This window comes from Solanum dulcamara, chromosome 1 (assembly GCF_947179165.1).
Source record: "Solanum dulcamara chromosome 1, daSolDulc1.2, whole genome shotgun sequence".
Taxonomy (NCBI): domain Eukaryota; kingdom Viridiplantae; phylum Streptophyta; class Magnoliopsida; order Solanales; family Solanaceae; genus Solanum; species Solanum dulcamara.
The window spans coordinates 19,753,164-19,767,233 of NC_077237.1; the positions used below are offsets into that span (position 1 = coordinate 19,753,164).

At 36.6% G+C, this 14,070-nt stretch overlaps 1 non-coding gene across 1 annotated transcript; it reads right to left on the reverse strand.

The window, feature by feature from the left end:
• Positions 1 to 2,278: 2,278 nt before the first annotated feature.
• Positions 2,279 to 2,382, reverse strand: LOC129903888 (U6 spliceosomal RNA). Its single transcript, XR_008770312.1, has one exon. It is a non-coding gene; the product is annotated as a U6 spliceosomal RNA (small nuclear RNA).
• Between the last annotated feature and the right edge of the window lie 11,688 nt (positions 2,383 to 14,070).

Consider the following 14,070-nt stretch of genomic DNA (forward strand, 5'->3'; position numbering starts at 1 on the left):
TTGGGTTATCTAATGTACTCCCATCAGTGTTTAATTTCACTAAAGTGCAGGGAGGTTTATGCCATTTGACTTGAATAATATTCATAACATGACTACAACTCTTAATCATAGATGGTAACTCTTTTTAGTCATTGGTCCAATTGATATAAGGAAAAGCTCTAACGATCAGCATGTAGAGATCCTTAATAATTGAAAATTTAACTCTAGTGCTATCAGATTTCTTTCCTCCATACTTACTAGTACATCTATTCTTTCAAAGATGCCAACAATTAAATATAGGAGTAGCACGTAGCATGAGTTTGTGCACCTCATTATTTATTTTGGACAACCACCATTTCATCAGCACACTTCTAATGGGTCTGCTGGTATATTGTATACCCCAGCACTGTGAAAAGTACCTCCAAATGTGCCTAGCAAAGTGGCTTGAGATAAATATGTGATCTATATTGTCCCACCCTAGTCTGTAACAACAAGAGCACTTGACAGGTTCATGACCAAAGATGGCAATACTCTCATTTGTAGGTAATTTGTTTCTGAGGGACCTCCAGACCAGAAAGGATATCTTAAAAGGTATATTAATGTCCCATATAGTGGTGTCTGTCATGGTTTTGCTTCTTTTTTGCCTGACCTGGTTCCAAGCTGATGCACAACTAAAGTTTCCATGTGAGTTTAGCTTCCAGCATGTTATTTTTGGGATGCTAGGTTGATATTTAAAGGAGATGTTGAGGATCTTCTGTACCAGGTGATGAGGGGAATGCTGTCTCACCTTTTTTTCCTGCCATACCCCATTAGTCAAGAATTTAGACACTATAATATTATTTAGCCTAGGAAGATATGCATTGTAACTAGCTAAGGGGCCAATTCCTAGCCAATCATCCCACCAGAAGCTGCAGGTACCTGAGTTGATGTGCCATTATATATGAGGTTCAATATTAGTTTTATTTGTCATCATATGCTTCTACATAAGTGATTGACCTTTATTCCATTTCTTGATCATTGGATGTGCCCTTTGGCAGTACTTGTGTTACAACCCGTATTTTGTACATTTGGATATTTGGGATAATTGTAACAAGTGAAGGTAATGCTATGTTTTGGTCTTGTTTGATACGTAAGTTGGTTATGGAATTTTGGAGGTGGAAATATTGAAAAAGACTAAGAGAAAAATTGGAAGTTCACAAAATGTAGTTTTATGAAAACATATGGGCTAAGGGGTTGGGCTTGGAAAGAAATCAAAACAAAATAATAAGAGAGGCCCAACCATAAGCCATGGCCCAAAAAAAAAGAAGAAGGATCCAAGCCCATATAAATTCATTCATGTGATGAATAAAATAAAGAGGGCTATTTAGTCATCCAAGTCCTAGAACTCTCTAGACAATTTGAGAAAAGTGAAGAATAAAAGAAAGAAGAGAAAGCAAAGAAAGAAAATCGGCCATGGCAAGGAAAATATGACTCCTTGAAATCTTGTCCTAAAAATTATTTTCTTCTAGTATTTCCACTAATTCAAGGGTCCTCTATAACACGGTGGAGTTATTTTGGAAGATTGGATGCTTGTTTGGTTGATTTAGGACCTTGATTAAGTGAAGAAGTTAGAAGAAAAAGATAAGAATTAATTTTTTTTATTATGTTATGGAGGTTTGCTTATGTGTAGTATGTAGTAATGGGTAGAATTTATGGAAATATGGAAGTTTGCATGGTAGTATAGTGCCATGTATACATGTTCTTATTTGGGCAAGATTTATTAATTTTTTTTTCTTATAATATTCTAGTAATAGTTATTCTAGTAGTGGTTATTGTGGATTTTATATTGGAAATGGAAGTTGAATGAATTTTTTTTTTTTATGGGAATAGACCCTACACGAGGCTCCCACCTCTCGTGCACAGTCAGGGGTTGAGCATCACCCCCAAGCTTTAACATAAAAATAAAACAGAAAAATACAAGGAGGGGGACATAAACCTTACCTCCGATCCTATGTTGGTTCATAAGTCAGCTAACCTATTAAGGTCGGCTAACTCATCCCCGTAGCAAAAGGAGCTATCTATAACTAGAAAGCAGTAAACCTATGAGAGGACTCCTCCCGATACAAGTCGACTAAGAAAGCATAAATGAGGGAGACTCTCCCCTTCCATGAGAAGACGAGAAAGTAACCTACACTAGTCCTATTCAACTATGCTACGTACCATACATAGCTAAATTGAAAAAGAACAAGTATATGAACCTTCTATCTCGCATGGGGTGAAGAAGCTCTTTTCATCTTTGCCCTTTCTCGTCTTGTCGTACAAAAATTTAGACCATTTCTCGATTTGTGCGTGTCATCTTTGCGCAGGGGACATGCTAATCTTCTCTGTATCGTTCCAATTTTATCGGATATCCTCGAAGGTGATGAGATGGAAAGAATTAAGTTTGTGTAGTAGGTTAGTTGTTTTTGTGATTCTTATAATATAAAGGAAGCTTAAATAGTTAAGTTGGAATTGGAAATGGATTATAGGGAATTATGTCATTCTAGTGTGATTTTATAATATTATGGAAATAAAGTTGCTAAAGTGTGGATTGTTGTTGTTGATTATGGAGTTGAAAGAAGAAAGTGTATTATAATAGCTTTGTTGCATATATGGAGATTTTGGGTGAAATATGGAATTGGTAAGTATTGTATAGATTAAATTTGAATTTTCTTGGCCTATATTTGAATGGTCTTAGAATGATATGTATAAACATAATATGTGGATATTGACTTGAAAGTGCAAAGTTAGATTGGAAATTATTGCACTATTTGGAAAAGAAATCAATTTATGTTATGGTGCGTTGTAAATGGATTATTGATGTTATTGGTGTTGTTGTTGGCATGGTTGTTGACATTGTGGCCGAGTTGAAATTTCGGGAATGTTGAATTTATAGGGGAGATGCTGCCGAAATTTCGGTAGACAAGTATTGGGTAAGATTGAATTCTTACAACCTTATAATTAATATTTGGTAAATATGACCAATTGTAGATTTTGTAGGAAACGGAAGTTGAATTTGGACAAGCGTAAAAGGACAATAAGGTATGTAAAGCTTTACATTTCCTTTCCTTAGCATATCTTAGGTGTAATAGGTTTGGATACGAGCCTCGGGGATGACTCAACTCTTCGAAATTTATGCCTAAAGTTGTCCCTTTTTCATTCAATATAATTGAATTAAATATTTATGAATAGTTGGAAAAAAATTGCATAAACTTCTATAACTTGTATAAATAGAATCCAACTATCTTAACACCCTCAAAAGTAATGTCATAAAGCTTAACACACATAATTTGTGTACACCACCTCATTCGACCGAGGTGGGCCCCCTATTCCCGAACTTTCTTTATTATTCCATTTGGCTTATATTGAGTAGATTTCAAAATATTAAATAACTATTATTTTAATTAGTCCATTAAGATCCATAATATATTTTAAAATATGGAGACGATTACAGAAAGATTATTTTGACATAGACTAACGTGACATCAGAAAGACATGTGCTATGATTATTAAGTCTCTATAAGTGTTTTGTATATTAAATTGCATTTAGATTCTCACTACTCCGCTCGTGCATACTATTATGATATCGTTCGTCGAAACTTGGGCCGGCTTTGTAATCGTGCGCCCTATAATGTATTCAGCAATATGATGTATTACGAGTCTCGAGACCTCGCCATAGGGTCGGGTACCATCTATGGAGACATGATGTGATATGACATATGATATGGCATGCTGTGATGATATGATATGTTCGGGATTTGTACGGAGATTTGAAACCTTTTGGAGTATGATGTGTTGTGGTACCAGCAATAGGGTGATGACCACATTCCCGATCCTTATGCATGATTTTTATTTGCATTATGTACATATGTTTTTAGTACAGATTTTGATGTCTTGGTTTGGTATGTACTCCTTGTACCTTTCCTTTCACTTACGATCTATATTCTTTATACTTCATGCTTTACATACTCAGTACACATATCATACTGACCCTCTTTCTGTGGGGGCTGCGTTTCATACCCATAGGTACAGACGTTCGTGACCCATTAGCGTAGGCTACCCACCTTCTGCTACTACAGAGTGCTCCTTTGACTCGTAGCTGCACTTCGGTATATGATTTACCTATGTACATACTCTTGTATATCTGACCTTTTGGGTACGGCGGGGCCCTATCCTGTCATATACTTTCGTTGTGTTCTGTAGAGACCTGTAGACATACGTGTGGGTCATGGGTTGTATGTGTTTGTCTGTTTATGCCTTATGTCTTAATGCGGTCCCTTTTGTTATAACAGCCAAAACCGCCCATATATTTGTATATATGCATGTATCCGGTGATGCGCCTTCCATCGCCCCTTTTAGTTTGATATGTTGTTTTCTGCACGCGCGACTCGTTAACGTAATGATCGCCTACTATTCTGATTGGAACAAATATTAAATTTGAATTATGCTGTAGTATGACGATTTGGTATGTGAGTTCGTTTGGGTATCCAAATAGGATGCTAGTTGCGGACTACGGGGCTGGGTCGTGACAACTTGGCCTTAAGAAAGTCCCCCCATGGTGTCTTCGCGGCATACATCATGTAGATTTTTCATACCAATACCCCCTTCTTCAATAAGGTAGCTGAGAGTCTTCCAAAATTCTAGTGGTATTTTCTTTTTTCTTTATCCCATCCCCAAAAGAAGTCTGCCATAAGGGATTTAATTTGTTTGAGAGTAGTAGAAGTAGGGGTGATAGAAGAAAGAAGATGAATTGGAAGAGACTGCAATGCAGATTTCACTAGAGTAGCTCTTCCCCCATAGCTTAAGATCTTAGTTTGCCACCCTTTAGTTCTGGTGATCACTTTGGACACCATACTAGTAAAGTAGATGATCCTTTGACACCCAATGTATAGAGGACATCCCAAATAGGTAATAGGACCATGAGTTGACTTGAAGCCAGTGGTGGTAGTGACCTTTGCAATAATCTCAGGATTAGTATTCAAAGGGATCATGCACTGACTTTTTTCTTCGTTAATAAGCTGGCCTGAGGTCTGTTCATACACCTATAGTGTCTTCATGATGATCTTGAGAGAATATTTACAGGTTAAAGTGAATATAATTATATGATCAGCAAAACTCAGATGATTAATCATGGGGCCCTTCTTCTCCATGTGAAAACCTCTGTACAAGTAGAGTTGATGAAGATTGTTGAGCAACCCGGAAAGAACCTCAACACCTATTATAAAGTGAGCAGGAGATAATGGATCTCCTTGTTTGAGACCTCTTGTAGAATGGAAGAAACCATACCTACTACCATTCATAATAATGGAGTACCAGTTGTTGGCCATTAACCTCCAAACCATATCAATAAATAATTCTCCAAACCCCATTTTTCTCATCACTAGACATATAAATGACCAAGACACCCTGTCATAGGCTTTGGCCATGCCTAGTTTGACAACAACATTATCTCCAAGCTTGGGTTTTTTGATACTATGAATGATTTCTTGTGCCAACATGATATTTTCTGAGATGCTTCTTCCTTTGACAAATCTTGACTAGTTTTCAGAGATTAAATGAGGAAGAATGGGAGCTAGTCTGAGGCATAATACCTTAGAAATGTCTTTATTGGTAAAGTTACTGAGAGATATGGGCCTAAAATCTGATAACTTTTTAGGATGGTCTACTTTTGGGAGTAGGACCAAACAAGCATGGGAGATGGACTTGGGAATAGAATTCCTTCAGAAAAAGTATTTCACTAAGTTTAATAAGTCTCCACTAATGATATCCCTATAAGTATGGAAGAACTTGCCATTAATTCCATTAGGACCTGTAGTAGAAACAGAACTCATTGAAAAAATAGTTCTTTCAGCTCCTCCTTTGTAGGCATAGCATTAAGAAACTAGTTTTGTTGATCCGTGATGGTGTTGGGGATGCAATTTAGGATTTCTTCATTGATCAACTTATTTTTCCCAGTGAAGATCTTCTCAAAATGATCACAAGCAGCAGTGGCAATATTCTGATCACCCTGAATGGTATTACCTTGGTCATTACTGACTTTATGGATAAATAATCTTCTTCTCCTTCCTCTGATGATAGCATAAAAGTATTTGGAGTTGGCATCTCCATCCTTAAACCACTAAAGTTGAGTTTTTTATTTTAGGATGGACTATTCTGTCTTCAAGTATCTGATATACTGGCATTCACTTGATTGATCTTAGTCCTATTACCCTCAGAATTGTCAAGAATGATAGCATCTTATGCTAGCTTTACCTCTTCTTCTAATTCTTTGACTGTTTCATATATGTCACCATATTGTTTTCTTGACCAACTGCTAAGAGTGTTAGATACCCTTTTAAGCTTCAGATGAAATATTCTCATAGGATTACCTTCCATAGGTCTTTTCCAGCAAGCTTTAACAATGTCAAGGAATGTTTTATTTTCCACCCAGCAGTGAAGGAACTTGAATATTTGATGGGGTTACTATGAGTATCCTTGCATTCAAGTAAAAAGGGGCAGCGATCTGAACCTATAAAATTAAGATGAGACATAGTAGTCATAAGCATCATCTCTAACCACCTATCATTCACCATGGCCCTGTCCAACCTCTTCCATAATCTAGCATCTTTATCCCTGTTGTTACACCATGTAATCTAGCAAACTGCAGCATCTTCTCCCAAAGACTTCTTCTCATATAATCCTTACACTTGGCATAAACAAATGTAATAATGTGAGCAATAGGACTAGACACATATTTGATTTCATAAGTAATCTGATGTTCATCTTGATCTATAATGGAGAAATCCACATCTTGATTCCAGAAAAACCAAACTTGTTATTAGAATTATGACTTGCACTATCCATTCTAAGCTGATTTCTGTAATAGTTGACCTGAGATTGATTAGAAAAGGATTCAAGAATTGCCAACATAGAAAGGTTGTGGTAATCCTTGAGTTTTTGGAGTCGTTCCATGGCACCTTGAGTATCAATACTTCTTATATTCCAGCATATTGTACTAATTATCAAGATTTCTAGGATTTGGACCTTATGTTGATGCTACTCTTACAAATAGCATTATCTGAACTGATGGTAATCTCTTGTTTTTTATTTTTCTTCTTTTTCTGCTGACCCCTAAGTGATAGACCATTCTTGTCAGAAACCTATAGCACTTTATCCTGAACTGAAGTATCTTAGGTAGAACCAAATGCCTTTAAGAGATGGGCACTTGTTTTGTCATCCTCATTATGAGTTTGTTCCCTTTGATCAGGGTCCTCTTCATCTTCGGAGTGAGTAACTCTATATTCAGCAATAAGATCATCTGATATGGATCTCTTATTAAGCACCCTCATCTCAATAGAACTGGCCTGAATCTGTAGAGAAGCCACATGAATCCCTGCCTGTTCTTCAATCAAGACATAGTTCATCCTTTGCTGATGATTTTCAGAATGTGTTTTTCCTTCCTTAACTTATTTTTTCTTCAATGCATCCCTCTTTTTCTTGCTCAGAGAAAAGTAGATTTATTGTTCAGAATTTGGGAATTTGCTCCCTGGTTTGTTTTGCTAATATTTGGAGATCTACCACTTCCCATATCAGTCTCATTAACCTGAAGCCTGACCTTAGAACCCCTTTCTCTGGCATTATCATCTGTTTGGACATCAACATGCTGAAACTGAACATTGTTCCTAGTAGTAGTTTGAAAGGTAATTGCAAGGGCTCTAGAGTCTTTCCTATGGTCAACCAAAAGAACTTCCCTCCCCCTGGTATCCCTTTCATGCAAGTTAGCGAGTATCTCTTGTATTCCCCCATTCTCACCTCCATCAACTACTTCAGCGACAACAATAATTTTACTAAGAATATTAGAGTTATTGGGGGAGCCATGTGTGTGTTGGAGCATTGAGTCAATACCTGAGGTACTCTTATTGAGAGTATTAGTATTCTGATTAAAGTCATCATTTGCAGGGGCAATATTAGTTTGTTGGTGTCTTTCTTTTAGCATATTATCATTTTCCTGGCTTTGTTTTTTTGCATTATCTTGGATCACCTATTTTGAGGGCTAGAGGGATTGGGATTTACATTCAAATTGGGATGTGGGTGCTAATTTTAGACTCCAGAATCAACATTAAATTCATGGGGAGCATTTTCTTGAAAGTTAGTATTTATACCTATTTGGTGAAGTTTTTGCCCTGACTGGTGTCTTGTTGTAGGTGGCTGATTGAAGCCTGGGTCCTCTCCTTGTTGGAAGCTAACAAAGTCTCTTTTCATAAAGATGAATTACCACCTGAAGGCTTGGGAATAACAAAGCATTGCACATTACTATTAGGTATAGGGACAAGTTTATTTCTAGAGTTTTGGTTGATAATGGTGTAGTTGTTAACATATGTCCTTTTATTACCCTTCGAGCTTTAGGAATTGATATTGGGAAAATTATTGAAAGTGATGTGAAGGTTAGAGGTATTGATGGGACACAATGGAGAGTCATTGGAGAAATTGATTTGCCATTGCAAATTGGACTCGAGGAGTTCATAGTGAAATTTAAAGTGTTGGACATATCTGTTAGTAATAATTTACTACTTGGAAGGCCATGAATCAATATGGCTAGTGTTGTCCCTTCTATATGCACCAAACTTTGAATTTATTTAGAACCATCATAAAATTGTTTCTCACATAGAAGGTAATAATTTAAAATATCCAAACAACTCATCCTTGTTATTGAAAGTATGGAAGAACTGGATGGGTCTGTATTTCATACTAGAGAAATTATGTGTGCTACTCTAGTTTAAAGGGTAAAATTACCACTTGTGCTTATGGTGGTGGCTTTGGAAATGTTAAAGAATGGTTTTATGCCCGATTGAGGTCTTAGAGTGAACTTGGATGGAATAGTGGAACCAATTCAATTGCCTGGTCAGAAATATACCTTTGGTCTGGTGTATGAGCCTGCTCTTGAAGCAGTCTCGTCAGCCAATCTCAAAGGAAAGGTGACATTCCCTTGTTTAAGCCTATCCTACTCTTGAATCAGTCATTTTATAAGGCATTTGTTTCACAAAAATCAGAGGAAGACGCTGAAGACTGTGCTAATTTAGAAGGTGTTGTTCACTAAGAAGGTAATAATTAAATATATCCTGACAACTCATCCCTATTATTGAAAGTATGAAAGAACTGGATGGGTCTTTATTTCATACTAGAGAAATTGTGTGTACTACTTACGTTGGAAGGGTAAAATTTCCACCTGTTCTTATGATGGTGGCTTGGAAAAATTAAAGAATGGTTTTATGCTTGATCGAGGTCTTGTAGTGAACTTGGATGGAATAATGGAACTAATTCAATTGTCTGGTCAGAAGTACATCTTTGGTCTGGGATAGGAGCCTACTCTTGAAGAAGTCTAGTTGGTCAATCTCAAAAGAAAAGGTGACATTCCTTTGCTGCATCCTATACCACTCTTGAATCAGTCATTTTCCTATGTATTTATTGTACAAGAATCAGAGGAAGCCACTAAAGACTGTGCTAGTTGAGTATGTGTATAGGTCTTGCCTTGTGACTTTTGTGGGGAGAATAACTTATGTAGATTTGATTATTTTGGAAATAGTTGACTTTGATGTAATCCTGAGTATGACTTGGCTTTTCCTAAATTTTTCTATCCTAGATTGCAATGTTAAGACCGTGATCTTGGCTAAGCCTGGGATGGATCAACTCATATGAGAGAGTGACTATCTTCCCGCGCCAGTTTGGATTATCTCTTTTCATCGCGCTCTAAGGTTGGTGAATAAGTTTTGAAGTGACTTCGATTGAGTTAGTTTCGATAGTGCTTAAGTTTGTGGATTTTTTCCCATGGACCTGCTTGGTATGACCCAGATAGGGATTTTGATTTTTGTATCGACCTAGAGATGGGTACTCGCCCTATTTCCATTCCACCTTATAGAATGACCCCGACTGAGTTTAGGGAGTTGAAGGTCCAACTTCAAGAGTTGTTGGGTAAATGTTTTATTAGTCTAATGCCTCTTTTTGGGGTGCTCTAGTTTTATTTGTGAAGAAGAAGGATTATAGACTACTAGTAGCTGAATAGGTGACTATTAAGAACAAATACCCCTTCCTGGCATTGATAAACTTATTCGATTAGTTGTAGGGTGCTTGTGTCTTCTCCAAAATTGATTTGAGGTCTGATTATCATCAGCTAAAAATGTAGGCAGTAGATGTACCGAAGACTTCTTTTCAAATAAGGTATGGAAACTATGAGTTTTTGGTAATGTCTTTTAGTCTTACAAATGCCCTTGCTGCTTTCATGATCCCGATGAACGAAATCTTTAAGCTATATTTGGATCTCTTTGTTATTTTTTTTATTGATGATATATTTATCTATTCAAAGAGCAGAAAAGAACATAGAGAGCATCTGAGAATTATTTTAGGATTGTTAAGGGAGAAGAGACTTTATGCCGAATCTCCAAGTGTGAGTTCTGGCTTGATTTAATGTCCTTCTTGGGGCACGCGGTTTCTAAGGATGGAGTAATGGTGGATCCCTAGAAGATTGAAGAAGTGAAGAATTGGGCAAGGCCCACTAATGTTTTAGAGGTAAAAAGTTTTGTTGGATTAGGTAGCTACTACCATCTATTCATTAAGGGATTTGCTTCCATTGCTTCATAGCTAACCAATTTGACCAAGCAGAATGTTCCATTTGTATGGTCGGATGAGTGTGAAGAGAGTTTCTAAAACTCAAGACCTTGTTGACTACTGTATTGATTCTTACCTTGCCGGTGGAAGGTAAGAATTTCATTATTTATTTTGATGTATCGTATTCTGATTAAGGTGTAGTGCTAATGTAGAAGATGATTACCTATGCTTGAAGGCAATTGAAAGTACATGAACCTAACTATCCAACTCATGATTTGGAGTTGGCTATGGTTGTATTTGCATTGAAGCAGTTAAGGCATTATCTATATGGGGTCAAGTGTGAAGTGAATACAGATCATCATAGTTTACAATATGTTTTCACTCACAGAGTCTTATGTTTAAGGCAGAGAAGGTGGATAGAATTGTTGAAAGATTATGATATTACTATTCTTTATCGTTTGAGAAAAAAGGTAATGTTGTCGTTGATTCCTTGAGAAAAAAGTAAGAAGCATGTTGAGTTTATCCCATTTGCATGTTTCTAGACGCCCATTGGCTAGAGTGGTTCAAACTTTGGCTAATGACTTTATGAGGTTGAGGTAACTAAGAAAGAAGGTTTACGACCCTGATGTTGGAAAGTTGGAAAATTGAGTTCAAGATGAAAATCATAGAAAAGTTGCATCAGGTGAGGATCACGAGGTCCTTTATGGGCCATACTAGGCACTACGACCCATGGAAAGGATTCGTGAAGGGACCAAGAAATAAGGGAAAACTCCAATGAACTCCATGACCAGGTCTATGACCTATTGTCATGTTCACGGTTCGTTAGGCGGTCTGTGAAGTTGAACCCTTTTATTCATTGATTTGAGCCACCATGGTTTATCATGACCACCACAAAATATGATCCCTCTCGTCAAAATCTTCTCATGCCAAAATTAACCAAGTTTATTCCCACGGACCACTCCACGACTTGTAAAGCTCTTCACAGACCGTGAAGATGGTCCATATAGGGGTTCGACTCTGTTTAAGTTTATGGGTGTTTTGGACTTTTCCCTATGTTTTCATTAATGAATATGGATGGTTTTGGTGGGTTATTCTAACCTATTAAATACCCTAAACCCTCCTAATCCTCTCTTTGTCACCCAAACACTCAAATTAAAATCCACTCTCTAAGAAGTGTTCTCTTAAGAGTCTTCTTCTTCCTCAAACAACCCAAAGGATTTCTTAAAGATCAAAGCTTTAATTCTCTGCAATTTAGGGATCCTAATATCAAAGGTATGTGAGAATTCATCCATGGTACCTTTCATCCATGAAATCCCAAGCTTTCTTCCCAAATTCTCTCATCAATTCTTCTTCCAAAAAGTCTTAATTTTATGAATAACATTGATTTTTCTTAATTATGAAATATTTTATTGCTATTAGCCTAATTATGCATAATTCACATTATATTGCATATTTTCAAGATAAATTTCAAATACCTATGGTATATATTAGTTTCAAGTATGTTTTCAATGAATTATGATCATGAATTTCAAGTGATTATAATGAAAGCTTTATGAATGATTACCAAAGTTTATGAATGATATTTCGTTGATGCTTTAAGTAAGAAGTTATGGTGTGATAAAGTAGTTGTAACACAATCATGTTAAAGAGGTAATAAAGACAATTCTCACTAACTCATAGATTCTTATGAATCAATCATTTTAATAAGCTATTCTATGATTTTCATATGATAAGGATTAGTATATATTATTGTCTTTCCTATATGATGTTAATGACTATATTTTTATGAAGTTTTATTGGGATAATGACTAAGCACTGAGGGGACTTTAAGGTGGGATTCAATTCGGTAGCCATTGTAGCTACCCTAGGGAATCCTAGTAACAACCTTTAGTCCCTATCTACGTTGCTTGTATAGGTTTATGATGCCAATATGGCATATCTAGTGGATCCACATATAGCACAAAGTTAGAGAAAGTATGATCAAGAAGTCTACCCTAGCAAGGTAGCCTTCCCCTTCTAATTTGGGGATCATCGAATTCCATGTTATAGCTCACATGGTCTTATATGTCGGTTAGAAGGTCCTATCCTACATCAAGGTAAATAAAAGGTATCAAGTTCTCAAGATGATATTTTGAAGCATTGACCAATGATTATAATGTTTTAAGGTTTACATGATTTTCCTTATGTTTTAAGATATTGGTCTTGCATCTCATGATTCATATTAGTTATGTCCTGTGTTTGTTTTCCATGCATATTTGTCACATACTTAGTGCATTCCATGTACTAACACATACTTTTTGCTTATATTGTGTTATAATGTAGGGTCCGATGATCATGCTCATGCTTCCATTCGTGGCTAGAGCTTGTTACATTTATATTAGTGGTGAGTCCTTATGTTTCGAAGACATGGCACTTTATTTCTATTATGTTATTTGACTATTTTATTCTCATATATTGTCATGGGTGAGCTAGAAACTTGTCTTATGCCCCTATCTAGTTAATAGAGGCATGTTAGACGAGTCTATTTTGTCTTACTATTTCGAGTTTAAGACTTATGTCCTTTCATTGAGACTTTACTTCCACGTCTACATTTTGCTTTATTACTTTACTTACTTTAAGTATGCTTATAAATGATATGCTAATAGGCTTGGTTAGGGTACCTAAGGATTCTAATCGCCGTGTTGCACCCAGGGTCTAGCTTGGGTCGTAACAGGAGGATTCTTGGTCTGTGTTGAAGAAAGGTCTTCTTTTCTTGAAAATATTAATGGAAAGTAGTTTGATGATAAGTTGTTGAATTCTCGATAGAATTCTTGATATGGTCTTGCAGGGAGAAGCCAAAGAGGCTGTGATTGATATGGAAGACGTCCTAAGGATTAATGGGCGGTATGTGTGCCCCATGTTGATGACTTGATTCATACTATTCTTTTCAAGGCTCGCAGTTTGAGGTATTATATACATGTGGTGCAACCAAGATGTATCATGATCAAAGACAACATTATTGGTGGAGTAGATTAAAATATGACATTGTTGATTTTGTTGCATAATTTTCAAATCGTCAACACGTATGGTATGAGCGCTAGAGGTGTGGAGGGACGCTTCAGAGAATGCCTGTTCCTGAATGGAAGTGGAAAAGGATTGCAATGGACTTTATGGTTGGTCTTGCAAAGATATTGGGTAAGTTTGATTCGATATAGGTGATTGTTGATAGTTTAACTAAGTCTGCGCACTTCATTCCGGTCTAGCTGACTTATAATAGAGAGAAGTTAAGCAAAATCTATATCTGCGAGATTGATTTATTGCATGGAGCTCCGATTTCCATCTTATTAGATAGAGTACACAGTTTACTTCTAACTTTTAGAGGACCTTGCAGGTTGAGTTAGGTACTAGATTGGATCTTAGTACAGGATTTTACCCTCAGACCGATGGCCAGTCTAAGTGGACAATTTAAGTGTTGGGGGATATGTGTCTTGCATGCCTGATAGATTTTATAGG